The sequence below is a fragment of the Acanthopagrus latus genome, chromosome 20 (genome assembly GCF_904848185.1).
Source record: "Acanthopagrus latus isolate v.2019 chromosome 20, fAcaLat1.1, whole genome shotgun sequence".
NCBI lineage: Eukaryota > Metazoa > Chordata > Actinopteri > Spariformes > Sparidae > Acanthopagrus > Acanthopagrus latus.
Window position 1 is genome coordinate 19,670,113 of NC_051058.1, and position 25,805 is coordinate 19,695,917.

The window sequence follows — 25,805 nt, forward strand, 5'->3', positions numbered from 1 at the left end:
GTGGAACTTAATAATTTCCTTTACAGCACTTAAAGTAATATCTGAGCTAAGAACAGATACATTAAAATTAATCAGCTCACATTTTTCTAAACATGTTTCTACTTTATTCCATTTAGTTTTAGTTTTTAAAGTAAATCAAGTTTGTCTAGAGAATAAAAATGTAATAGACTAGATTAAAATCTAAAATCTAAAACTGTCCACTGCAAATTTAGTCAAATTTAGCTTTTTTCTTCACGTGTTGAATATATTTGTTACACATTAAGGGATTAAATGGGGGATTTTCAACATTTTCGTTGAGCCACTTCATCTTTTTTCTTTGTCTTTGCCCATTTCCACACTGTCCACCTATAAATTATATTCATCCGCTGCCATAAAGAAACACTGCTGGATGAGGGAGCTTCACAGGGACTCACGATGGAAGAAGAAGAGAAAAGATCATGTCAGGATGCTCCAAGTGTTTTTGATCCTCCACGACCATTTTTCTTCTCTTGTGGACAGATAGTGGCCTGATTCGCTGCTTACAGAGCTGACGGTGGTCCGTCAGGAGACCCGGTAAGTTTTCCCTGATCCACTCTTAAATAACTAGATCTTTAACATCTTCTACTCTTACAAGAAAAACAGCAACAGCTTCATGAGCTCATTTTTATGTCCATTTATTCCCACCAGAGAAAAAAAAATCAGAGGATCTCTGAAGTCAAGAAGATTTATCATATCATTTATCTGGGGACTTGGAGTGAAATCCAGTAGCTGTTATAAGATATTTCCGTGGTGGAACAAACGAATGACAGATTCACGAACGTTGTCATCCCAGGAGCAGTGCAACTACAGCCGGTCTGGCCTGACACGTTGGTTCTGCATCCTGTTTGTGGATGGTGGAGAATCAGATGAGGACAATTTCTGCCTAGCTGACAGGGGAGATTTATTCTGTAGTAAAACACATCAAAATGAGTAACTGCAACTTCTCTTACAGCTTTCCTTTAAGCACACCTCTCTCCTCAACAGGTACGGAAACCCAGTGAGGAGAACAATGGAATCCTCAGGAAGTGACATCACAGAAATGTCAAAGGTCACACAGCAAAATAAAACCTACCAAAATAAATTAAATCATATCAAGTTACCAAAATAAAAGCTCCCCAAAATAAACACAGAATTAGATGTTAACACATAAAAGGAATAACAACAAAATGTGACCAAACATGAAAAATGGATTTGGTGAAATATAAACCTATACATACATATCTTATGCATTGTGAAAATTATTCTACATTATTTGTTAATAATAGCATCTCACATACTGTCATTTCTGACACTCATGACCTTTGATTTGAAGTTGTGTAAACAAATACAAATTCAAACTGCCTCAAGAACAAAGAGCAGAGAACAATCAACCGGATCACCAGAATTTCCAGAAACTAAAAATATGTTGCAAAGTCAACGTCTGTTTATGTTCAGTTTTCAATCTTTAACACTCTGTTCATGGTCTTGTTTTTTTTTGTCACCACTAACAGAGCTGGAAATTGCCCCGCCTCTCATTAAAAATACCCAGTTTTCCCAGGATTGATGACACAGTCACGCTGGAGAATATCCCAGCATCCCGTTGAATTATTCAGTGGTTTCACGCTTACACGTATGCATATATTTGCCCTTATGTTTTGTTGCATTTGTGCTACCTAATTTCCCTTTAGGGACTAATAAAGTTATCTATCTATCTATCTATCTATCTATCTATCTATCTATCTATCTATCTATCTATCTATCTATCTATCTATCTATCATCTTTTCAGAAACGTACAATGCCAACGTCTTTTTCTGGCGACTGGGCTGAGAGAAATGCCTTTAATGTCACCTCGATAGATATCTAAGTGTAGGGCAGCGTATCATCAATATCAATTAATCGGATTAAAACAAAACAAAAAAAATCTGATCCAAACTTCTTTCTCCACTGACTTTACTACCGTCATCACCATCCAGTCAGATAAGGTGCAGTCAAAACTTTTGACCCTCGTCTCGCCTCGCCTCAGTCTTTGAAGAACACCGCCCGAGAAGGTGCAGCAGAAAATTACTTTTGAAGAAGATCTGATCTGAACGCTGTATTAAAATAATCCTGCCCCCTTTGCTTCTCAACATCCTGCGAGCCTGGTGCTGGGGGCCTCGATATTACAATCACTGTAATGAAGCCGGGATTGATTGAATGATTGGCAGCTGGAGACATGTGCGATGAATGACCTGAGCCGCGGCTTTAATGCACAAACACAGTGATGGACACGGTGTTCTGGGGTATGTGAAGCCATGGAAAGTGCGGCAGGGTTCAAGCACAAGAGGCTGAAACCACGGTGTGTGTGCGTGTGTGTGTGTGTGTGGTCGGTAGCCCCTGTTTGTTTCACTTGCTCCTGGGCGAGCGCTGGCATTTGTGTGCGATGTGTGTAATGTGAGTGTGTGTATTTGTGTATATTGCCTGAGTGGCAGGAGGCAGAGGGGGCACTGCTAGAGGTGGTCAAACACAACAAGTGAAGGAGGAGGAGGAGGAGGAGGAGACGGAGGAGGAGGTGGTGGTGTAGTGGTACTGAGGTGGTGTAGCCTATATGTGTGTTTGGATTCAGATCAGACACGTTTAGCTGGACACGGTGGCTTTAAGCGGCGTTTCAGCTGACAACAACTTGCCAACCAGCGGTCTTGCCTGCCACCGCCGCCACCTCAGCCCTCTGATTCATCTCTCCCTATCAGTCCACTGCTATCTGTATCAATCATTAGAAATCATTTATTTTTAGTGGGATGTGGCCTCTCGCCCTCCTCGCTGCCCTCTTGCCCCCTGCGGGCCCCCCTCTGCCTTGGAGCCCCTCACTAATGAGTGTCAATCTGGAGGGCTGTGGCACTTTTACTGCAGACACCTCCCCTGACAAACGCAGGGCTTCAGTCAACATGAATCATGCAAATGGACGGCAGCAAAAGTGACAACCGTGCCATCCGCCGCCAGACCCCTCCCTCGTTTCCTCCCCAGCCTTTTAAAAGTTTGCTCCTAAGAGCCAAAACATTTTGTTTTCCTTCTGATGCAGCTTTACTGCTAGATGTAATCTTTACAAAAACTGTTTTTTTCTTCTGAGATGACTCATTATTGTTGTACTGTAATTACCCTCTACCGCTTTAAAGTTTCAGCAATCGCAATACACTGTTCACTGAACAAGGGACAGAATTCAGACACAAAGTGAGAGTCTGCAGTCACTCTAGTGTCTGTGCAAAGCTCTACATATGCAAATATTAAAAAGGTTAATTGACATGTTTTTCCAACCTTTTTACCCCACGTTTTCGTTTCTAAGTGAATAATGGGGACTGAAATTTTGCAGACTAAAATCTTTTGTTCAACTAGAAATAGATGCTTGTTAAAGCCGCCAGTCTCCAATTGCAGAAATAGTGATTTAAATCTTTGTAAAAGTGAGCTGTGGTGGTACGAGCGGGAAAATGCTCACAAACCAGCCCTAAAACCACATGAATGTATAAACAAAGTACATATATAAGGCTTGTAAAATGGTTGGATGGTGACTTTTGATGCTCACAATTTCCCTCAACTCAAGAAAAAAAAAAAAAAAGCATATAAATCCCATCAGGGCCTAAAAAGAGCAGAGTTTCAGGCTGAAGAGCTGTTCGGATGAGGTCTCCAGTGTGTCAAAGACAGATACAGAATCAGAGTAACTGCACCTCTCTCGTCACTCCCTGATTGGCTGGGAGGGGAATACCCCAAGCTGCTTCCACTCGTTAATTAGGAGCGCGTGTCCACAGTGTGCACACAGGTGATCTGAATCCGCAGCAATCGATCCAGAGGGACCTCCACGTTCAGCTAGAATAGAAAAAAAGATGCACTACGTAATGGGATTATTCCAGACTTCATTAAAACTCAACAGTGAAACAAAATAAACTCACGAAAAAAAAACCCAAAACATCTTAGTTTGAATTTCAACCCCTCCGACAATCACTAACCCTGCTTTGGTTTAAAATAAACTCACAAATCACCGAATTAGATGTAAAAATATTGAGAGAGGAGCGAGTGGGCTGGTACCTTTTCAGATCTAACACATCTTTTTTTTTTTTTAAGAGTGTTTTGATGAGTTTTAATTAAGTGTGTTTTATGACAATAAGTTTAGTGTTTCTGCAAATGGAGTGTGGCGGCTGTAGCAAACGGCTGTTTCTACATAAACAAAACAAAACAAAAAAACATCTTGTAGGGATGTGTAATGTGTGGACAAACAATCTCAGCATGTCAGTGGCAAAAACAGCTTTTTAACAGACAGTTTTAATGGGAATACAAGCATTAATTGGTTAAATGCAAAAATATGGGAAAATATGGTCATGGTTGCAGGATTCTGATGTTACCCTTTAACGTCAATGCAATGCTGATATTAATATGCTGATACGCTGATTTGTAGATTAGCAGTTATTTGACCATAAAACTGTTGGACAAAACAGATTTTATCCTGATGATGACACAAAATGAAACGTTACGGAATCACCAAATTCAGAGGGGGTTCATCCTCTGTACCTCCTTTCACGTCAGTTCATGTTACGTTATCAATATGTTTAATCCAAAACAACAAATGTCAACTTCACAACACTGCGAGAGGAAATGTCAGCAGGTCACCAAAGTCAATGAGCTGCTCAGTGAGGGAACCACGAACGTTTGAGCGCAAATCTGTGGCGATCGATCCAATAGAAGTTGAGATGTTTCAACGAATGAGGGGAATCGATCGTTTGTATTGATATGTGCAGTTAGCATGAGGGGTCAAATTCTGGTCACTGCTCAGACCACAGGCCCCTCCACAGCACTCAGGGCTGCATGTCTGACGTGACTGTTTGAAGGCCTCCACTTGATGTGATGGATGTCGTCATGGTGGTTTTGACATCGCGGCATCATATCGCAGGTATCAGAGCGTCTGCGTCTGAACGGACCTTTTGTATCGGTGCGTATAAATGAGTTTGCCTTCGTGAGTGCGTATGTGTCCATCCTCTGTGTTCCTTTGATTCTCGGGATGTTGGCGTATTCTAGTAACCAGGCGGACGTCAGAGATCTATTCTGGATGCCCGCTGCAACAGCCGGCCAGCAACAGCAGCAGCAGCAGGGGGAAGGAATGCCGTCTGTCCGGAGGCCTGGGCAGAGTGATCGCTGATCCTGTCGGAGGAAGCGGAGATGACGGCTCTCCTGTTTCATGGGTTGTGGAGGAGAGAGAGGAGTGAGGAGAGAAAGGGGGAGTTGGACTGGGGACATGACACTCATGAGAGACGAGAGGGAGAGTGGTGGAGGTGGAGGTGGTGGTGGTGGTGGGGTGGTGGTGGAGGGGAGCTGAAGGCATTTGGTTTGGTGCCAGTCGAGCCAGCTTTCTGGCATGCCGCATTCCAGGAGATCAACACCACGGTGTTTCCTTTCACCCCCCAACCCACATCCACCCACCCAGCAGCCCACCCCGAACCACAGCATCAGTTTTTTCTTTCAATAAATCTTTATCGAACATTGTCAAAAGCAGCATAGTTAGAAAATGGTGGTCCAGTTACTGTACTTACCAAATGTGATACACTATTCAACCAGGCATCATCGAATTAATCAGAGAGAGAGAGAGAGAGAGAGAATTTGTGTATTGGAGTGTAGAAATATTCTTCATCATTGTGAAGCAGGGCTGCAGCTAACAATTAATCACTTAGTCGATTAATGTGTTGAGTAGTTGGTTACTTGCTTGTTCTATAAAATGTCAGATAATGGTGAAAGCCCAACCCAAAGATATTTAGCTCACCGACCAGGTTTAGGCTTTTGGTTTGGTCATTTCCTGTTTTATTTTGTAGGTTCTCTCCTCGTGTGTCATGTTTTGCTTTGCACATCCTGTCTTTGTCTTTTTCCCCACCTCTTTCTCCTGTTCACCTGTGTTTCCTCAGTCATTAGTCTGTATTTTTCCTTCACTGTGCCAGTTTTTCTGTGTTTCCAGTGTCTGTTCCCTGGTCCTCTGTGCTTTCTGGTTTGTGATTTTTGGATTCCAGCCTTGTCAATAAAACTCTCCTTTATTTTTCTTAACCTGCCTTCCTTATTGTCTCGCATTGGGGTCCATCAGTAACACATAACTTAGAGTGAAGAAGCCAGAAAATGTTCACACAAAGGAGCTGGAATCTGAGCTTTTGGCTTGTTTTTCAGAGGGTAAAGATGTTGGCTCTCTATGTTCCCTCTTCAATCACCAAGCAGATTCTCGTTGCCTGTGTGTTTAAGATGGCTGTCCGACTGTCGATGCAGGCTTCCAGTAAGGTGATGAGAGAGATGAGCTTGTTGACAGAGGATGATAGTTTGACTTCAATACATCAACAGATGATCGTTCATCCAAACCCAAGTCATGGGAAGGTGTTACGCATTGCACTGATGTAATTCACATCACTGACATTAGTCTGGGAAGGACTTTGGAAGGACTTTTCAAGACTGGTGCCACCACTGCTGACGTCGGGGAGATCTCTGAATCGTCTGGTGGTTCTGGATTGGATTGAAGTACCGATATGGAAATATTTAGCTTCAGACGCTGTGCGGTTTGTGTGAACTTACTTTGATATTCCAGTAATCATTTGGTATATGGGTTACTTTGATTAAATTTAACACCAAATTTCTGCATTCAAGTCCTGGATGCTTGTCAGTTTAACATGTGTACCTCATCCCTGACTGCTGTGATGTTTTTGTCATATATCTTGCTGCTGCTTGTCAGGTGATTTGTTTGCTTCAGATGTACACAGAACCATTTATCCATACACTTATTAGCTGCCTACTTTGTTTTAAAATACCCACACATGGCAGCTGATCTGAGTGTTTACTTGTGAAACGTGACAGCATTGAGAAACCAGACCCTGTCTGTACTTTACTGTATTCCACCTAAATAAACTGACTCCACTTGTAAGGACCTGCTGCTCAGGCAGGAGTATGTAACATGGTGGAAATGCCACCAATGATGCTTCAGTCAAAATTTCAGTTTCAGGCATGAATTTTTTCATGTGGAACATCGACGCTTGCTAATGACTCAGACGGCGAGATCTGAAGTGACATTTTGAAGTGACATTTTAAACTTCAGAGAACATTACGTGCCTCGTTCCTCCTCCACCACTGCCTGCAAGTGCCCTTGAGCAAAGCAGTGAATCTCAACCTGCGGTCGGGTGTGTTAGGAATGTAAGGGAATATTATCTGTGTGCCTGCAGGGGGGGATTCATGAAACAAAAACAGGTTTCTCACAGTCGAGTTTAACTTAAAAAAAAGAGAAGCACACTGAAGACAGTTGCACCACATGTAAACCATCCACTGTAAACTGTACACAACAAACACACCAGAGGTACATTTGACCTGAAACAGTTTCCACTCTGTGTTTCTAATTTGGTGTCTAACCACACCATGGTGATCACGTGATCACGCTGGGTGAGAAAACCATCACATCCCTTCAAACCTTTGCCCCTTTTTCTAGCTACTGGTGATGTAACTATCAAGACATCTGATAGAGGCAAATATATCAAAATAAATATATATATCAAATATAGCAAATATAACTCACTCTTGAATATAACAAGAGTGAAGTTAACTTATCAACTTAGCAGAAGTAGTTTTAATCCTGGTAGCAGACTGAAATATCTCAACAAGGATTAGAGTTTGCTCTTTTTGATGAAGAAATGTTGTCCAGTTCTGATAAAACTATTGCTATTTTGGCAGCATCCACACTAATTTTTTTGGGGGGGCCGTAGCTTCCTCTTTTTCTCAGAGAATATGGCTTGAAGCCTTGCAAGATGGATTTTCGTGAGATTTACTGGGATCTTGCGAATCCAATTGCCCTGCAAGATGATCTAGGGCCATCGTCCGGTCCAAAATGTATTTCCTAATGCAGGTTTATGACCTGACATCTGCCCAGCTAATGACATTCTCCTCAGCCTCAGTTGTACTTTGTATTCTGTGCCAACTAGCAAATGTTAGCATGGTAACAACCAAAGTTTAGATGGTGCACATAAACGATATCAAACCCCAAAAGATTTCACAGCAGCTTCAAAACCATTGAAGCTTCTTAAACTACTGAAGCAGATGAGGACTTAACCGAACCTCCCATGAAATGGCTCCACACAGCTGAAGTCTCTGGAGACTCCAAATTTATTGAAGATGTTATTTACACCCTCGCCGGTTATGTGTGTGAGTGAGTAGGTACTGACTGTATTGTCATTTTTTGGGGGAACTGCTCCTTTAATTATATACTGTATAAAAGTGATATCATCGTGCTTGTGTGTGTGTGTGATTTTGTGTAAAAAGATTTTTTGTGTGGCTGTGGGTATTTTTATGAATTTATGTGTGTGTGTTCCTCTGTGTGTGTGTGTGTGTGTGTGTGTGTGAGTGTATTTTTATGAACCAGTGCATGTGTGAGTGCGTGCACGCCCGTGTGAGTGGTGGACGGTCTGTCAGCTCAGGTTAGCCTGACGCTGAGTGGCCACACCTCAGGGGTGTGCAGGCCTGCGAGGCGGGCTCTCTCTCATCAGCAGCATTAGGCCGCCGTGTGTGATGGCTGCTGACCCCCGGCGGAGCGCTGGCCGTGACGGTCGGCCGGTGTTGGGCACCAATAACGCCAGGTCCTGGGCTCACTTCCTGCCAGGAGCAGCCCTCACTCTCCTGCTGTCAGATAGTAAGTGGCGATGAGAAAGATGGCACTTTGGGTAATTTGTGCTGGGCCTCATCAAGGACACCCTGTTAAAATGCCCCGTGTCTCTGAGTCACAGACCATGGAGGAGATGGATGAGAGGGAGGGAGTGTCGGGAAAGTAGTTTCAACAAAACTTTATCCCCTTTCTACAGCAGATTTAAGGGTAATAAATAGACTTAGCTATTGATTAGTTATGATAATATTCTAATTAGGACAATACCTCAAGTCTGAACACATGGTGATATTGCTTAAAAACAGTCGAAGAGGGCAGAAATAAGAGACGTCAGACGGGTTTTAACTGAGAAAAGGTTGGAATCAGGTAAAAAAAAACTCATTTAGAAGAGTCAATGAATGATGTAATCTTACTATATGGTCTTTTTTGTACACCTTTTACATGTCTGCCCATCGTGGGAGGCGAATTTGTGATTTGCGTATTCGCTTATACAAATAAAACTGACTTGATTATGTGAACAGTGAAGATGCAGTAAAACGGACTGACCTCCACCGTCAGCAAAGAACTGCTGGCGGACGTCTGGTGCGTCGCTTCCCCTCGCTTTTGTCTCGGGCCAAATAGCTGCACTTGAACTCAGCACAAATGCCTGAATGAGAGGAAATACCTCTCCATACCACCAGGTGGCAGTCGTCTATACTCGTCATTCAAATAGGGATGTCGTTAGACTCAAGGCGACGGGTACAGAATAATATTTTACTACCATTTTCACACGAACAAGAATATGTTTGATAAACAGCTGCAAAAGGCACTGGTGTCGGTCGTTTTGTTGTGGAAGAAGAGATATCATGAATAATAGGCCTACAGCAACTTTTCCTTTCTCTCACTGAACAGCCAATCGACTAGAGCCAGCAGACTCTCCACAAAAACTAGTTGTTATAAATTAGAAATCTAGAAAGAAGTTGAGTATTGGCCAAAGCTTTTTTTTTCAGACTCCAAATTTATGCTACTTTCAGGTTCTGAGAATTTCTTGTAGTGATGATATCAGATATACTGTACCTATTCTTTTAAATAATCTGATATAACAACATGAAGGTAGATAGGGCAGATCAAGTTCAGATCTCTAATCTGTGAACGGAGACATTTGGCTCCCTGCTGTGTGACGGTCAACAGCGGCAGCAGGTGCACCATGGGGAAGAACAACAGGGGCCACCACCACCAGGAAGTGACCCCTGCCAGAAACAACAATGAAAAAGCCAGGGTTTTGGAGCCTTGAAAATATGAAGTGACAAAGGGTGCCCTTTGTGTGGGAATTGACATGGTACAGGGCTGACACGGTGCACCCTCTAGGGGTTGATCTTCCAGTCAGGATCAAATGCCAAAACTAGGTCAGTGGGGAGAGAAAGAGAAAGAAAAGGGAGGAGGGGGGGATTCTTAATATTAAGAAAATTTGTGGCAGTTTATTTTAGTGTTTAACACCTGAAGCAGAATCAGCTGCTCAGTCAGTCACATACACCATTATCACCCAATCATCTACCACTTTCAAGCATTTCTGCCAAAGTCAAAGCTGACGGTTTTATCTGATTGTCAACATCGGTGGCCAGGACACAATGACTGACTTGTGGTTTCGTTGTCAGTGTTGGTTTGGTCCTTGCGGATGAGAAGTCAACCTGTGGCTGTTACCGCAGATTCTCCACACACCTACAGACAAAGAGAAGCTGATACTGATGAAGGTCGCAGATGGACTTTAAAGAGTATAATGATTTACAGACTCATAGGATAAAACAAGCATCCATCACTGTTACGGCTGCATCTGAAACCTCGGTAAGTTTTCGTGTTCACTGAAATTTGGTCGAAATTTGTGAAACACGAAAAAGTTTGCATCGCATGTAATCTTGCTTGGATCAAACAATTCCTGATCGTTACATCATTAAATCAAAGTTGTAATCAATGTCGATTTTTGAGAATATCATTTCAACCCTGTGTCCTAAAACAAATAATGACATTTACATTTAAAAATCACTAAGCGATGATACGCAGGTGTATCCAGGACAGTGACGTACGGAAACTAGCGAGCAATCAGTTATCCTACATAATAATTATCGACAACGATTCTGATAATCGATTCACAATTGACTCAAATCTTCTGATTCTCTTTCATATCGATAACTACCAAACAGGTGACCACAGTTTGAGTCTGTGGGGATATTTCTAACAGTTTTATTTGGGAACAAAACCATGTGTTTTTCACTGGGAGGTGGACCATCAAGCCAAACCATGATGATTTCCTAACCCTAACTAGGTGTTTTTTGTCCCTCGTCTAACCAGAACAATAGAACAGAGAGAGAAATTGGAAATTAAGCCTAAGAAGAGTAAAGTCTCAACATACAGAAATGTTGACTTTGAACTTATCTGTGGTTTTGCCAAAACTTAGCCTATAATTAACATTTACGCTGTCGACTGGCAAAAACTTGTTCTTTTCTGAACCCTAACATCTATTTTTTCTGCCTGAATCAAACAATTTAAAAACTACATAGAATCTAAAATTTAACCTACCAGGACATATCCACAGTTTGTTGAAATGTGCATTGCCAACATTTATTCTGTCAACTGGGTTTAATTAACGGAGCTGGTCTCAGCTGCAGCCCCCCCACGATCCTAAAAGGATAAAATATATTAAAAATAACAGTTTCTTACAGCCCAAATGGATGTATTTGTGTTATTCTGGTAGCAGCATGGATTATCCATGTATTAGTTTACCTAACTGATTCACAAAGAATACAGAATTGCCAGCCTTCGTCATGTAAAACACAAAAAGCAGGGGAGATTGAAGCGAGGTAACGCATTGTTTTCTCAAGAAATGTCACCCACAAATAAGGGTTATGCATGTTATAATTTGTGCTAACAAGCTGGAATGCCAACATCTTTATTTCCCCCTCCAATCACCTTCTGCCTACCAGCCATGACTTGCCTGTAAAGTTCTCATCTGGGAACGCGGGGGCTTCGCATCGTGAGATGAACAACAGCAGGAATAACAACAACCGGGCTGATCTCCCCCTCCAGAGGAACAGGGGTCTGGCTGGTCCGAGCACACCGGCGACCGACCCTCCCTCTGGCCCTTGTTTGTCATGAGCTGACCCTTCCATTTAATTAATTAAAATTAGCATCTGTCCCCTTGGCATTGACTTGTTACGTCAGATAGAATCAGCTTTTGTATCAGCGGGCCCCCGGGGCTGCTGGCCCTAACGAGGCCCAAGATCCTAATTAGACGATGTAAGAGGGAGGTGAGTCGAGGAGGAGGTGGGGGGGAGAGAGGGAGCTGGACAAGGAGGAGAGAAGAGAGGGGGGTGGTCTGAGCAGGGGGGCAGAGAGGGTCCTGCTGGGCTGAGTTGGCCCTCAGGGGGAAGAGGGGTATTTATACACCCGGCACCTAAACATGATGGAGGGGGGAGGCGGAGCAGAGGAGCAGTCCTGGATCTTTCTCTCTGTGTGTTTATTGTAGATCCTCTCTCTGTTTATGTCCCTCCGTCTTTGTCCGGTGAGTCCGTTCGTCTCTTTCTGCCTCCTCACCCGCCATGATTTCTGAATATTTACATCACAATTTTAAGTAAATCTTCATGACTACATTTCATATGGTTATGGTTTGAAGGGGGGATAGACGAACTATCTAATCTTGTTCAAATGTTGATTTTGAATTTTCTTTCAAAGCAAGACTGTGTAACTTTTGAAAGAATAAACATTTTTACACAAGCAGACAAACGCCTTCGCTAAATTTTGCACGCCCAGAGGTTTTACTGCCACAGCTTCACTTATGTAGACTTTATAAATCATAGACGTAAGGATTTCCAATCTAAAGCAGGGTTCTGGGGGTCCCACCTCCCAAATATTTGAGATTAAAAGATTGTGTTTCCTGCATTCTGGTCACATTTAAAGAATGACAAAATAGTAAGTAAAATACAACAGCATTTTTATGTTAAATAATTCTCGTTATCATATTTTGTCCCTTAGCAAGCTACTGCCCTCTGCAGACACTCCACTCAACACCGGGCTAAAGCAAAAATAGGCAAAAAGGTGGAGGGTGGTGGAGCTGAGGGGAATATTGATGCAGGCCTCAAGTGATCATTGCAGGAACTAAGTGGCCCTTCATTCTCAGCTCCAGAGTATTTTGTACTTTTATCCACCATCTGTACTACTCAGGTTTTGAGGAGCTGAATGCAGAACCAGATTTATTTACTTACCAAGTTTCGTGAGTGTAACAATGTTTTGAATAGAAGCCAAAGTTGTTTCACTAGAACAATATAAAATTCAGGGAAACATTTGCTAATTTGAACCTTAAATCAATTAATATCTGCTCAAAATATGAAAAAAAAAAACATATTGCAAGTTTTTACATACAATCAAAGCCAAGTTCTGTGAAACTACTGACTTCTGTCTGTACCAAGGAAGTACTAAGACCCACATCCACTGCTAAACCTAAGTAGGTTCTGCTGAAACCTGACGATGGGTCTCTCTGCCCCACATACTCATGCACACACTTTGACAGTTGTTTAACCCATCGCCTCTATAGCTGCTGCTGCTTCGACTGCTGCCCATCTCTTGCTGCATAAAAACCACAACTGTATCACAGATGCATTTGTCAGTGCTGGCGGCTCTGCCCGAGTTCCAGGCTGGTGTCATATCCTGATCCCCTCGCTCTCCGAGGTCGGTGGAGACAGATGCTGGTGTCTGGGTGGCTGCTGGTGACGAGGGACCAGCCAACGTGAGCAGACAGGATGTGGGCAGCGACTCGTCCCGGATAGACGTGTGTCAGTAAACCAATGGGTGACACGGGACGACGCCCATGTGGTGGGAGATGTTAAAGCTTTCTGAAAGTCTTAGAAGGAGATGGAGTGTGTGTGTGTGTGTGTGTGTGTGTGTGTGAGAACAGGGAGTGAGACTGAAATATATCTGCTTTAATCCAGAGCAAGCCACACACATGCACATATAATGTTAGGTTTCCACTTCTCGCTTTACTCTTCTTCCTTTTCCTTTTTCCCTCATGTAGTCTGGATAATTGATAGACATCAGGATTTCATATATAGGCCAGAATGTGTTCCAGTATGAGAGGTCTCTCAAAACTGAAAAAGCAAGATAGCTGAAAATGGGCAAAATTGTGTTGTTGTCAAATGCAGGTTATGCTGATAAAGATGCAAGATTTATCGCTTGATTTCGAGGTAAGGAGATAAAAGCAGATTTCTTCTGCAGTTTTTTTTTTGCAGATAAAAGCTGGTGAAGAAAGCCAAAACTGGACAGATTCTGGTTTCATCTGATGGTCGATCTATTATTTTATCCACAAGCTGAAATAGAAATCAGCGGAAAAAGGTACAAAGCATGAACTCTTCAATTTTAACGTCTGGTCAGATGGTACAATCTGTCATGTGATGCAGCTGTGCACAAAGCTGGTGACACATCCTGCAGGTGCATGTGCCTGTGTGTGCCTGTGTGTGTGTGTGTGTGTGTGTGTGTGCAGGGGTTGAAGTGATGATGGGGTTGGGGGGGGGGCGGGGTCACAGCCAGTCATCACCCAGTTTGTGAGTGAGAGGACTGGGACCACATGCCCCTCTGTACACCGTGTCAGATTGAGGCGGCCTCTTCAAATCATGTCCCTGTCACACAGCAGCAGCACTGCACCGTGATACACAATCAGTTCATTTTTTATTTTTAGTCAGTCGTTTCAAGAATTTACACAAACATTACATTATGCATGATTGGGTGTCTTGGGCAGCTTCCATACTGGTAGAAATTAATTATGAATGTGCAAGAATGAAAGAATCAAAATAACAAAATCAATTAAGAATTAAACTTACGGCTCAATACATGATTATGACATTGAATGCAACAAAATAAAATGAAAACTAAATTAATTTAAAGCTGCTATAAGGAACATTTATTGTACGTTGATTCTGGCGACCCCTGTGGACAAAAGTGGTCTGTGCACCCGTGCCTCTAGTCATGAAGATCTTGATCTGCATTTGCTGGATGCATGATGATGAGTTAACGTACGTTTTGTGGCTGTATAATAAACCGTAAAATGATGAAGGTGAAACAAAGTAAGCTTCTTTCCTCAGGCTGAGTGACTCCTCAGTTCATCCTCAGCACTCCACCATAAAAAAACATTTTAATTTCATGACCAAACCAAAGTAGTAAACTGACCCAGTGAAAGTCATGAGGAGTAACTACACAGAAATAGAAACTCTTCTCGCTCGTGGTCTCTTTGGTTTATCTAGGTCGTATGGAGGGATCAGGATTAAACTGAGACCATTTCATGATCAGATGAAGGTTCCTTGCCATTCGATTAATAATAACTTGAATTTTTATTTGAATGTATCCATCTTTTAGTTTATTTATTCACATATTTATTTTTGTATTATTTTCCCTCTGCATATCCCCCCCTTTTTATCTCCACTAACTTATTTATTCCTATTTTTTATTTTATTTTTTTTGCGTTTCCTTACATTTCTTCACATACATCATTGTTTCATATCCTTAACTGGACTCAGCAGGGTCCCGGCTACCAACTAGACTTTGGAAGAACTGGACTTGAGTGCAGGAAAGTGTTGATTCCTGGCTGTTGTTCAATGATTGTTCGTCTCTGTGAGTATCCCGATGAGACCCGATGTGTGTGTGTGTCTGTGTGTGCTCCAGTAGGAGTGTGTGTGTGTATGTCCAGTGTAGCTGTGAGGAACTCCTTCAGCTAGTCTCCGTGTTTGTCAGCTGGCGAGCGTTCTCAATATAAGCACTCTAATTGCTCAGAAAATTACAGCCAACGATGATTGCACTTGACACGGGCTGACATTACGGTGACACCACAACGCCTCGTGCACCCCAGCCCCCCGCCATCCTCACCTCCCCTCCCCTCCCCTCGCCTCCCTTCCCCTCCCTGCCCAACACCCTCCTCGGGATGTTGTGCCAGCCCCCATTGACCGGAGCCTCGCCCCCGGTGACCGCCGCGTGCCCTCTGCTTGTTGAAGCTGTCCAAAGCGGAGATGTCCCAAAGTTCAATCTGTTTTGGCATCGCTTTCTGCCACCCTTCATCTGTCAGCCAAACCGTTTGTGAACCATAATGCGTTCCTCTGTACTTCACGTGTGAGCTGTGCATCATAGTGTGCCAAAAGTGTTTGTGCTCGGTCCCTTCATAAAAGGCTTCTGTGCTTGTAAACATGGGTGTTTTCTTTTGTGGTCGCGTTTGCATCATACTGCAGAGGGTGTGTTCAGAGACGACACTCCGCTGACCATCTGAATCACGGTGACAGCAGCGTTTCTGTTGCAAGGAAGAAATGGAGATGAGTGGGAGAAAGAGACAGGCGTCATACAACAGATTAAAAAATGACTATATCTCAATATTAATAAGGTTTTTTAAGTGTACTGAGTTACCCTAGATGCTTGTGCACACAATTGAATATGAGTAAATACCTCCATGTGCATGTGCATGAACGTGCACACAGAGCCAGGCCCCTGCAGGCCGGGATGTGTCACCTCTTTGTCTTGTCAGTGTTAATGTGAACAAGACCAGCCAGGCGTAGAGCTGTGACAGATCAGCAGACGGACCCCTGCTACCCCACCCACATCCACCTCCTCTCACCCCTATTTCCTCCCCCCTCGCCTCCCTGCCTTCAGCACAGGGATTATATATCCTTTACTGTCCAGGCATCACCTCTGGCATATGGAATCTTAATTTAATTTCAGGTCAGAACCTGTCCGCCACTGGTGCTCCGGCTATGATGCATCACAGCGCCACGGGATGCCCGGTGGGCGACGCTGAGGTGGCAGAGAGGATCAGTGGTGATAGCACACACAGGCGTCACACTCATGGCTGAAAGCCACAGTGTCACATCGGCACGCTGCAGCTTTAACCTGTAGCATAAATAGCACATACTGTACGCTGTGTGGTAGATCTAGATTCAATCTTACTACGTGTGGTTGAGATTAGAGCTGCAAAGCTTGAACCCTGCTGGATCCTACGACTGACCCATCATCACTGCTGCAGGTTGGGTGAACAAACACTGTACGAACCCAGAGAATGTTATTTAAAACTTTAAACAAGATCCCAACACTTTCTGAAATGTCAAATACCCGATATTAATTTGCTGCTAACAACAGTATATTCCTTTCATGCATTGAAAATGTGTCTACAAAACAAAACAACAGTGTTTTTCAGCATTTGTTGACAGTGGATCAGTTTTAAACATATCAGGAGGTCGTTTTAATCCGTCTTTGGGTGTAAAGGAACAAGACAGAGCTGAATTTCTGAACACCACCAACTTCTCAGTGAGGTTATTAACTTCCCCTTCACTGACGTTTGCAGGTTCCTAGTTAGCGTTGGATTGAAATCTGACATATTGCCAAACAGGTTTTTTGTTCTGACACAAAATCCCACCATCATCTTCAGTTGTCTGCTCTCTTCACGTTACAAGTTAAGCGTGACTCCTGCTACTACTGGCACTTTACATGCGCTGACATTACGGTGACACCATAACGTTGTGGTGTTGTGTTGTGGCATTGTGATTCTTTTTTTTAATCAGTAATTCTTAAAAAAGAAGGCAACGTTTGATTTTTCTTTTCCTCCTCTGTGACAGTTAACTGAATTTCTTTGAGCTGTGGACAAAATCAAGACAATCTGAGGAACACCATCGTTGAGTTTTGTTCGCTGATCGACATTTTTCATTTTCTAACATGAACAGCTAGCCTTAGTTTAGACAGACAGGTAAAGTGTAAAGTGTGCTGATGCACTCACGCTCTGTTGCATGTCTCACCATTAAGCTGACCTTTTCATTACACAGCTGTGTGCAAAGAACCACGTACACAGTAAACACCGTGGCTTGTGGCTGAGGCCGTGTAGTTCTGCTTGTGATGCTGGGATGCAAACAAGTTCGAAAACCAAAGCAGATGCCGACCTCAGATTTGCCTTGATAACAGATTTTAAAGATAGAACTCGCACTGTGTTAAATGTGGCACGGTGAATGTCAGCAGTCTTGTAGCGTGTAGGCGGTGTAAGGGTTCAAAACTACCATCTCTTGTTTTGGCTTTAGAACAGCCGGAGTGATCACATCATCTAAACATGTCTGATGTGTGTGACGTGAATCTGAACTGAATCTGAGCCCGAACTTTGACTCGATCAAAGATGGAAATCTGAGGAAATCACAGTGGGCTGCAAAACCCCTTCATTGATAAAGAATTAAGACTTCTCATAGTCAGACTGAAATAAACAAGATTTGACATGCACTAATTGAGACTTTTGACGGAAATAGCTGAATATTAGATTCACCTGCATTACCTTAAAGAATCACAAGCTACCTGTGTTCAAAATTGAATATAGGCCCACTTCCTTTTACCGTAAAGTATCTCATCACCACAAAAACACAGACATTGTGGGTGGACCCCCCGCCCAACACACACGCAGGGCTGACATGTTTGTGTTTGTGGTCTGCGATACTCAAACTTAGTCAGTGGAAGTCTCATGACTCACAGAGTCGACGATATCTTTACTAACCGACAGGCAGCGACCACTCATCATCAGATCCAGGCAGCACAGTCATTCACTCAGTCTTTGGCCTATTAGGCCTGTCGTGGACACAGAATGGAAACTGTTAGCAAGCTATTACATGTGCACATCTTAATATCTTGTATCATGTTTCTGATGTTTCCAGTTTGGTTGTTTCAGTATCTATTTGTGTTGCTATTCATGATCCACTACTGTAGGTGTCCACCTCTGCAGTATGTTGGTTATGAATGTTTATTTTGTGAGGAGGCGTTGTTAGCTGAACGCTAATGGTGAGGTTGTCAGTTTTTCTAGTGTGTAATTAGTATAATAATGACGCAGAATTGCCGGTTAAATTCACTGCATCCCATGTATCTGAATCACACTCTGAAGTTTGGAGCCAGGTTAGCTGTTAGTGTTCGCTGTGCAGTGGCAGCTTTTAGTTGGACTGAAAAGGAATCACGACTACAGATAACGACGGTGGATGCACGACTCATACTGTGATGTGGAGGATGTATATGTAACACGTTAGTGCGAGTCATCGCGTTAGGAACTAAGTGATCTGACCTTTTACAGATCTGAACCTGAGCTGCTACATCGGTCTGACCTGTCTTGGCACTATTAATATTTCAATTAGGTGGCTGGGCTTCCCCCATAATCTTCCATGCCATCTGTACCAGACAGATTTGAGCTGTACACTTATAGGTTTCCAGAGTCTAATGCCTCGTTTTTCAACATAGTTCTGTATAGGTATATACAGTACGTTAACCAGAAGTCCAATCATTCTCATGGGAACTTCTGTGACCTTGTTCCTTCTCTGATTCATTCGGGAATACTCCTTGAGTACGCTGAAAACTTTGAACTTGGATGCACTGTGTGCCACAGGAAGTTTGGCATAGAAATAAATTAGCTCATGTCATACAGATCTATTTATACATTTCCTCTACGGGGAAAGTTCAGCAGAATATTTAGCTAACACTGGTATGCATAGTGGTTCATCTTTGCAAGTTTGACAGCTGTACGTGACTGGAAACACGTAGGACGTGCTAACACATATCAGATGGCATCAGATGTGTCAATCAGCGGAAGAGAGCATTAACACATCCAGCAACTTCGGAGAGACTGACAAATAATATGCAATTTCATCACGTTTGTAACTGTAACTGCACTGCTGTCTGTTGATCATAAATGAAAAGAAATTGTATTTGTGATTTTTGCTTCTTTTTTTTGTCTTTGCACCAAACTCGCATTGAGCCGTGACCCCTGTAACAAGGCAGAAGCACGACGTCTGTGTACCGTTACCCCCCTAGTAAGTACAAAAATATCTGGTGTGTGTGATCACAGCTGCAGTCCACGAGTTAATTTGAGCTACACTCTCTCCATTGAACCAAACACGACTACTTCGTTCTTATTAATTAAATAAATAGCGAGCCACCGCCCCTCTTTCTAAAAGTTTTGATTCCACCCGGAGGACCCCTGGCTCTGGCTGTTTGGCCCTCCTGTCACTCATCCAGCCCCAGTGATGGAGGTGTGGTGGAAGAGGAGGTGGTGGCGGTGGTTGTTGGGGATGTGTGATGTGTTGTGACAGCGGGAGCCAGGGCTGGCGGGCGGTCACCATGCGGCACCATATTGCCAGGCTCCCCGGGGATGAGGGATCAGCATGCCAGCCTTGCCAAGAAGTGCTAATAGGCGCAACACGTCTTGCTTTCACACATTAAGGCAAGCGAAGGGTGACAGATCAGAGCTGTGATACTGCCGCCTGTAAGGGAAAAAAAGGGGCCACACCACCCGTTTGCCATGCAGTGCAGGCTAATGATGAAAAGTCCCCGAGTTGAGCAATATGCCCACCAATCAGTGAGTCGATGCGCAGACAGACGTATCTCCGTCTCCCTGCCGTCATCCTCGCAGAGACCAGTGCAGCCTCGTTCTGCACCGCAGTGATGCTCAACTCCATATTGTAACTGACAATAAAGCTACAAGTGTTGAAAACGGGATCAACACTTTTTCCGTGGAAGACGTCCACGTTCTCACCCAAAGCAGCCGAGGTCAAGTGGGCTGCCCCGGGCTGCAACACCTTTGTCACATCTGTTACCAGAACCCACAGCTTGGATGGAGTCTGCTGAGCTGAATGTTTCACAGGGGAAAGGAAATGAGAGCCTCTGTGCGCTCACTCCTGTTACTTCCACCTTAGGGGCCATATGGTCGATTTGGCAGATTCTCAAGCACCTGCCTCTGTTTGTTTGCCTCAAAGATGATTTGGAAGTGTTTGTATCGAGTGTGTTTGAGGAGCAGAATGAGTTGTCAGAGTCGAGTTTACCGCTCGAGAGAAGTTCTGAATACTGATCAATGAGTTTCTGTGATTAATAGTCAGTAATGGCAGTACCACATGGGAAAAGAGCTCATGAACACATTTAGCTGACAGTGGATGAAAACATGGTGGAGAATGTAATAAAAATGTTATTTTTCTCATTCTGTTCCTTCCTGCAGCATCTCTATTCACCCTCCTGTCTCTTTAAGACCCAGTCAGCTCTGGTTGGTCAGCTCTCACAGGCCTGAGCAGACAGTGCCCACCATGTTTCTGCATCAGCTCTATCATTGTTTCTGCTCATACTGAGCTCCTTTAAAAGCTTCTGAATATGAGCTGAGTGCATTTCACTGCTGATTGACTCCATAGATGGTTTCCCCAGTTCGATGTGGAAGACCTTGCCTGGCCTGCTCAGACCTTAACCATCCATCCGTCCAAATCTCCATCGAAGCTCCGTCTGGACATCCCGGGGGATATTTCTGTATGGCCCACTGCGTGACTCCCCAGATACAGTCCTCGTCTATTTACCTCGCGTCAACTCCTCAATAAAGTTACCTTTGCTTTTGAACCAACACGCTCACATAGACAAACAGCTGCCTCGTGAACATAGTTGTTTACATACTTGCCTGTACACAAGATCTCTAAGGATGTGCACAACCAACGCTCTAAACAAACGCCGGAAATGCGAGCCAGCCCTCACTTTCTCAACCTTGCACACATTGTTAACAGTATTTACAATTTATTTTGTTGTTATGTAGTGTTTTTTTTAAGCATTTTGGATTGATTTTATAGTCACCTCACTAGCGGGGTTAGCTGGTCAGATAGCCTAGCTGGCTCCCAAGATTAAGAAAATCACCATCAAGTTCATAAGAAGAAGGAGCTTTTCTTTCTCGAGAGAAGCGTACGTCAGTCACTTCAGTTTCTGGCAGCTCTTCGGAGCATCTAATCTATAGTTAAGCAACTAATTCAAGGATAAAAAAAGCACTGTGATCAAGGTCAGAGGCAAAGTTAACGTTAATGTACTTAAAACGAAGTCAACAGATGTGAAGTTTGTAACAGATATGGATAAATTTCACACTACATTGTGCAGGCTGAGGACTGGGTCTGTTCCCTCACATTGTGCACACATATCAAAGAGATTTATTTAATGATAACTCATCAAAAACTGCAGCCAGCAGCTCCAAAATATTGTGGAGAGCCTGAAGCAGAAGTGTTGAGGCTGTCATGGTAGCATGTTACCTTCGACCACATATTGTTTAAATACCTGAATGTTTTGTTGTGTCCACCTGAAAACCTTAACAATCAATTTCCAGGAGCCTCTGTAAACATCCTCTTTCAGCCGGAGTGATCTCAGCTGGTGGGATACTAACCCAGCCTGCCTTCAGAAAGGTCATTTCTTCCATGTCAGTGGGACACAGTTGGACTCACCAGTACTGTGTGTCAGATGGATACCCTGGTGAAGACCCCTTCTACGTCAGCTGCTGCCTGTTCTTGATCAAATATTAAAGTAAAAGGCGGTGCTGACAGTAAAAAAGCAGCACCTCTTAGAAAAAGCTCCATCCAAATACTGACTGTAACCCTCTCACATCCATAATGGATGATGTGTTACGGATAAGAACATGCTAATATGAACAGTGTTTGCACTGTACTGAGATTGGGCTAAATCTTTCATACAGTGGATGCTTTTGGCTTTACAGCTCACCACTAATGCAACGCAGACATATAATCAGACAATTATACATGGAAATGAAATGAATGATTTAAAGAGATGGCAGCTCACCTCTGGATTACCCCTGATGTGAGTCAGGAGGTCGATCTTTATGGTCCTGGTGAGGTCACATGAAAAAAAGATGAAGATTTCTCAGTCACATCCTACAGCTACACACACACACACACACACACACGTTTAAACATATATGCCCAGTGGAAGTGTTGTACAGTTTACCTGCAAACAGACACGACTTATGTTTTCTTAATGGCAGTAATAATAAACTATACGATCACAAATGTGTGCACCACCCTGTCGGCATCTGAAGCAGCTGTCAGCTGATCAGTCCTCCCTTCTCTCTCTGTCAGTTCGTCAGTTCTGATCGTCTCTTGTGTTCCTGTGTCTTCCTGTGTCCGATCGTCCCGTCGCGTGTTAAGCTTTTGTGTTCGGTCTTCTTGAAGCAACGGGACATTTTATATATATATATATATATATATTAACCAGTTCTCCACCACCTTAACATTGATTGTCATAAAGCGACGCTACTGCTGCCCAGTGACTTCGACATTATTGGAGATGCGACACTTTAGACTTCTGAATGTCCACCATAGATTTCATTTGGAAAAATCAAATCCAACCACCGGCACGCAGTGGATCTTGGGATACGGTAGGCTGCGAAGGATCCAACAGGAAAGGAAGGCTGCATCTGAAGGAGCCTTCGAAACCGGGCTGCCTTGTCACGCCGCTTTCGGTTTTCAAATTCGGATTCGGTTCCTATATTGAGACTCAGCTTTACACAGAAGCAGTGACAGTGACGTGGCACCGACACAGGACAGCAGAAAAGAATACGAAGAATAAAAAGTGTCTCACAATTTCACAGCTGTTGTTGGGAAATTGACACCTCTCGTTACATATTTCGATGTGGGACCTTTCACTAAACCAACGACTAGGCATAACACACTGTAAGGAGTCTCTCACTGTCTCTTTGTTGTTCTACCATAACACCTTGACTGGCAATATCTTTCACCCGTGTGTCAACCCTCCATCCATCCATTCATCTCTCCATCCATCCGTCCTCCTCCTCCCTTCCCCCCCATTGACGCCTACAGTCCCCGGGGCCACGCTATGCTTGCTGAAGCGCTGTGTTTTGAACGAGTGCTCTGCCTGGCATCAATATGGGTGAGTTACAGAGGTCACCGGTTCAAACACAGTTCACTGCTTCGCGCCGGCACTGGCTGCGCCTCTACCGATGCAGATTAGACATCTTGGAGCGTCAGAGCGTGTCAGTGTGGGTTTGTGGTTGGATGTATATGCGTGCATGTGTGGATATCTGGCTCTGTGGTTTTGTCCTCTCCTTTGCATTAATATGTGTGTTTGTGTGTCATCACGCCGTATGCATTTTTTGACTTGCGTGTTTGCCCACTCAGCCGCGGCTCTGAGGGTTTCGATCACTGGCTCGGGTCCTCTGCCAGGCCGACATAATGAACATGTTGTCAGTGAGGCACGTGGGACAGCGGCACAGATTCCTACGAGAGCAGCAGGTGGCGAATCTGTGCCTGCTCAGCTGTATCACTGTATGGAGCTCGGCTCCGCTGAAAGGAAAATGTCACGCGACGATCAATACTATTGTAGTAGCCACACTGCGTGCTTCAGTGATTATTGTCATGCACATGCATGTGAAGCATTGTGAGCTCCGAGACCTCACACACACACACACACACACAGAAACCTGGTGGACGACGGTGTGTTTCCAAAGTCATATTCACAAACATCTCCGTCCACACTGAGCGGGTTTAAACCACTGGATGCCAAACTGTTTCACTGTGTTTTAGACCCTTTTCACAGCAGACATTTTGACTTGACAAAGCAGGAAAAGCACATGAACAAAGTTACGACTCCAGCGCTCTGGTTGTGCCGGCTCACTCACTCACATGGCTCACAGGAACACCTAATTGAATTGAGCTATCAGCGTTTATTGGTCACACCTGTTGTTTTCCTGCTTCTCCTGCCTGCGTGTGTTCTCCTCCTCTCTCAGGTGATCCTGATCAGCTGATTGAAGGTCGGCCCCGCCTCATATTTAAGGAAGTCTGGGCCGAAGAGAATTTCTTCAGACAAAGCTGCTGAGCTTTTTGAGTCGTTCTTGTTCCTTAGTTTGTGTTTTATTTCTTTTGAGAACGGAAGTTTGGTAGTCCAGTTCTCACCGCTTAACTTTAGGCAGTTTTGGTTTGCGGCACATTGGGTGGTTGGACCAGACCTCTGGATCTTTCTGGCCCGGACCCCAGACTTGCTTCATTCTGATCTTATTTGTGAATGAAATGTTCATGTGTTTTAATCTGCAGTTGTTACGTTTCACACAGCGTCCCCACATACAGGGTTGTATGTTTGAAGCGTTACGCGACACAATCAAATTGCCAAACAAAAAACATTGTTTCCCTCTTATTCACACAGAATTGCTGCTTTCACGTTTATTAATTTTGGAGTTTTCTTAAAGCTGCATTTTTGCTTGTCAAAAATATGTGCTTTTTGAGAACAGATGGGTAAAAATGAGTCAGCTTAGTGAAAACGACTGTAAGAGGAAGTGAAGATGAACTTGACTGCCAAAGTGGAATGAGCATTATTTTTACGTGAGGAGCTTTTTAGACATCAGGATGATTTTTGGAAATCTTTTTAAAAGTAAAGTCTCTTTTAGGAAAGTAGACGTGGTGTTTTGTGTCTGAATCACATGTATTTCAAATTTTTACTGTGACTTGATTCAGTAAACAGTTCAAGAAGGGTTCAACATACCAGCTGGATATCAAATAGGACCAGAATTCTCAGCTTCTCCTCCTCTTGGATTTTTCTTATCATTAACCATTTGCAGTTCACTTCCACCTGGCAGCTGCCTTTCGTCACTTATATCATATTTACTCCTGCATTTAAGCACCCTGAAGGACTTTATGATGTATAGATATGAATGATCTCTGTTGGTCTCACAATAGAGACAAGATGAACAGAGCAGATGAGTCTCTCTGTGGTGGTATGAAGTGATGCTCTGTGGTGAATGTGGTTTATGTGGCCATCTAGTGGGCTGCTGTGGACTTCCCACGTGGAAACTTCATCACGGATGGAAAATGTTTGTCTCTGCCTGCAAATGAAGGGAATTTAAAAGTGTTTTATCTTACGCCGCTTTTAGTTCTGATGACACGCTGCAAACTTTGTGTCCAACAAGAGAGATTTAAGATTTTTTTAAAAAAGCTGCAAACACACAAAGAAACCAACATTTACTTTCTGTCCAAACAACAAGCATCTATTTCAAAATCAATACAAAAACAGCTTTCTTCACTATATGAAGTAATTCCCTTTGTAATCTTCCCTTTAAAAGCATGTAGAATATTTAAGTTATCTACTGTATTTACTGTCAGACTCAAGTGTTATGAACGGGGTTTCTACTCAGGTTTCAAGAGTATATATGCAAGAATAAGAAGCAGGGGGGAACTTCCTCAATGGCAGTCAACAAGTTTAACTCTTACGTGACTCATGTTTTGTTTGGTGCCCCATCGTGAATCATCCACCCCACAGCTCTTAAATTAGCACACTTCGAGTTCCTATAAGCTCCCTGATTTTGAGATAAATCCATATCCAATGACGATGCTCCTACTTTCTGTTAGATTG

The 25,805-nt window shown here is 43.4% G+C and overlaps 1 long non-coding RNA gene across 1 annotated transcript; it reads right to left on the reverse strand.

The window, feature by feature from the left end:
* Positions 1-15,714: 15,714 nt before the first annotated feature.
* On the reverse strand, positions 15,715-25,110 carry LOC119010109. The gene is made up of 3 exons (XR_005071904.1): positions 24,939-25,110; positions 22,227-22,272; positions 15,715-15,924 (listed from the first exon to the last, which is right to left on the reverse strand). It is a non-coding gene; the product is annotated as an uncharacterized LOC119010109 (long non-coding RNA).
* Positions 25,111-25,805: the final 695 nt, after the last annotated feature.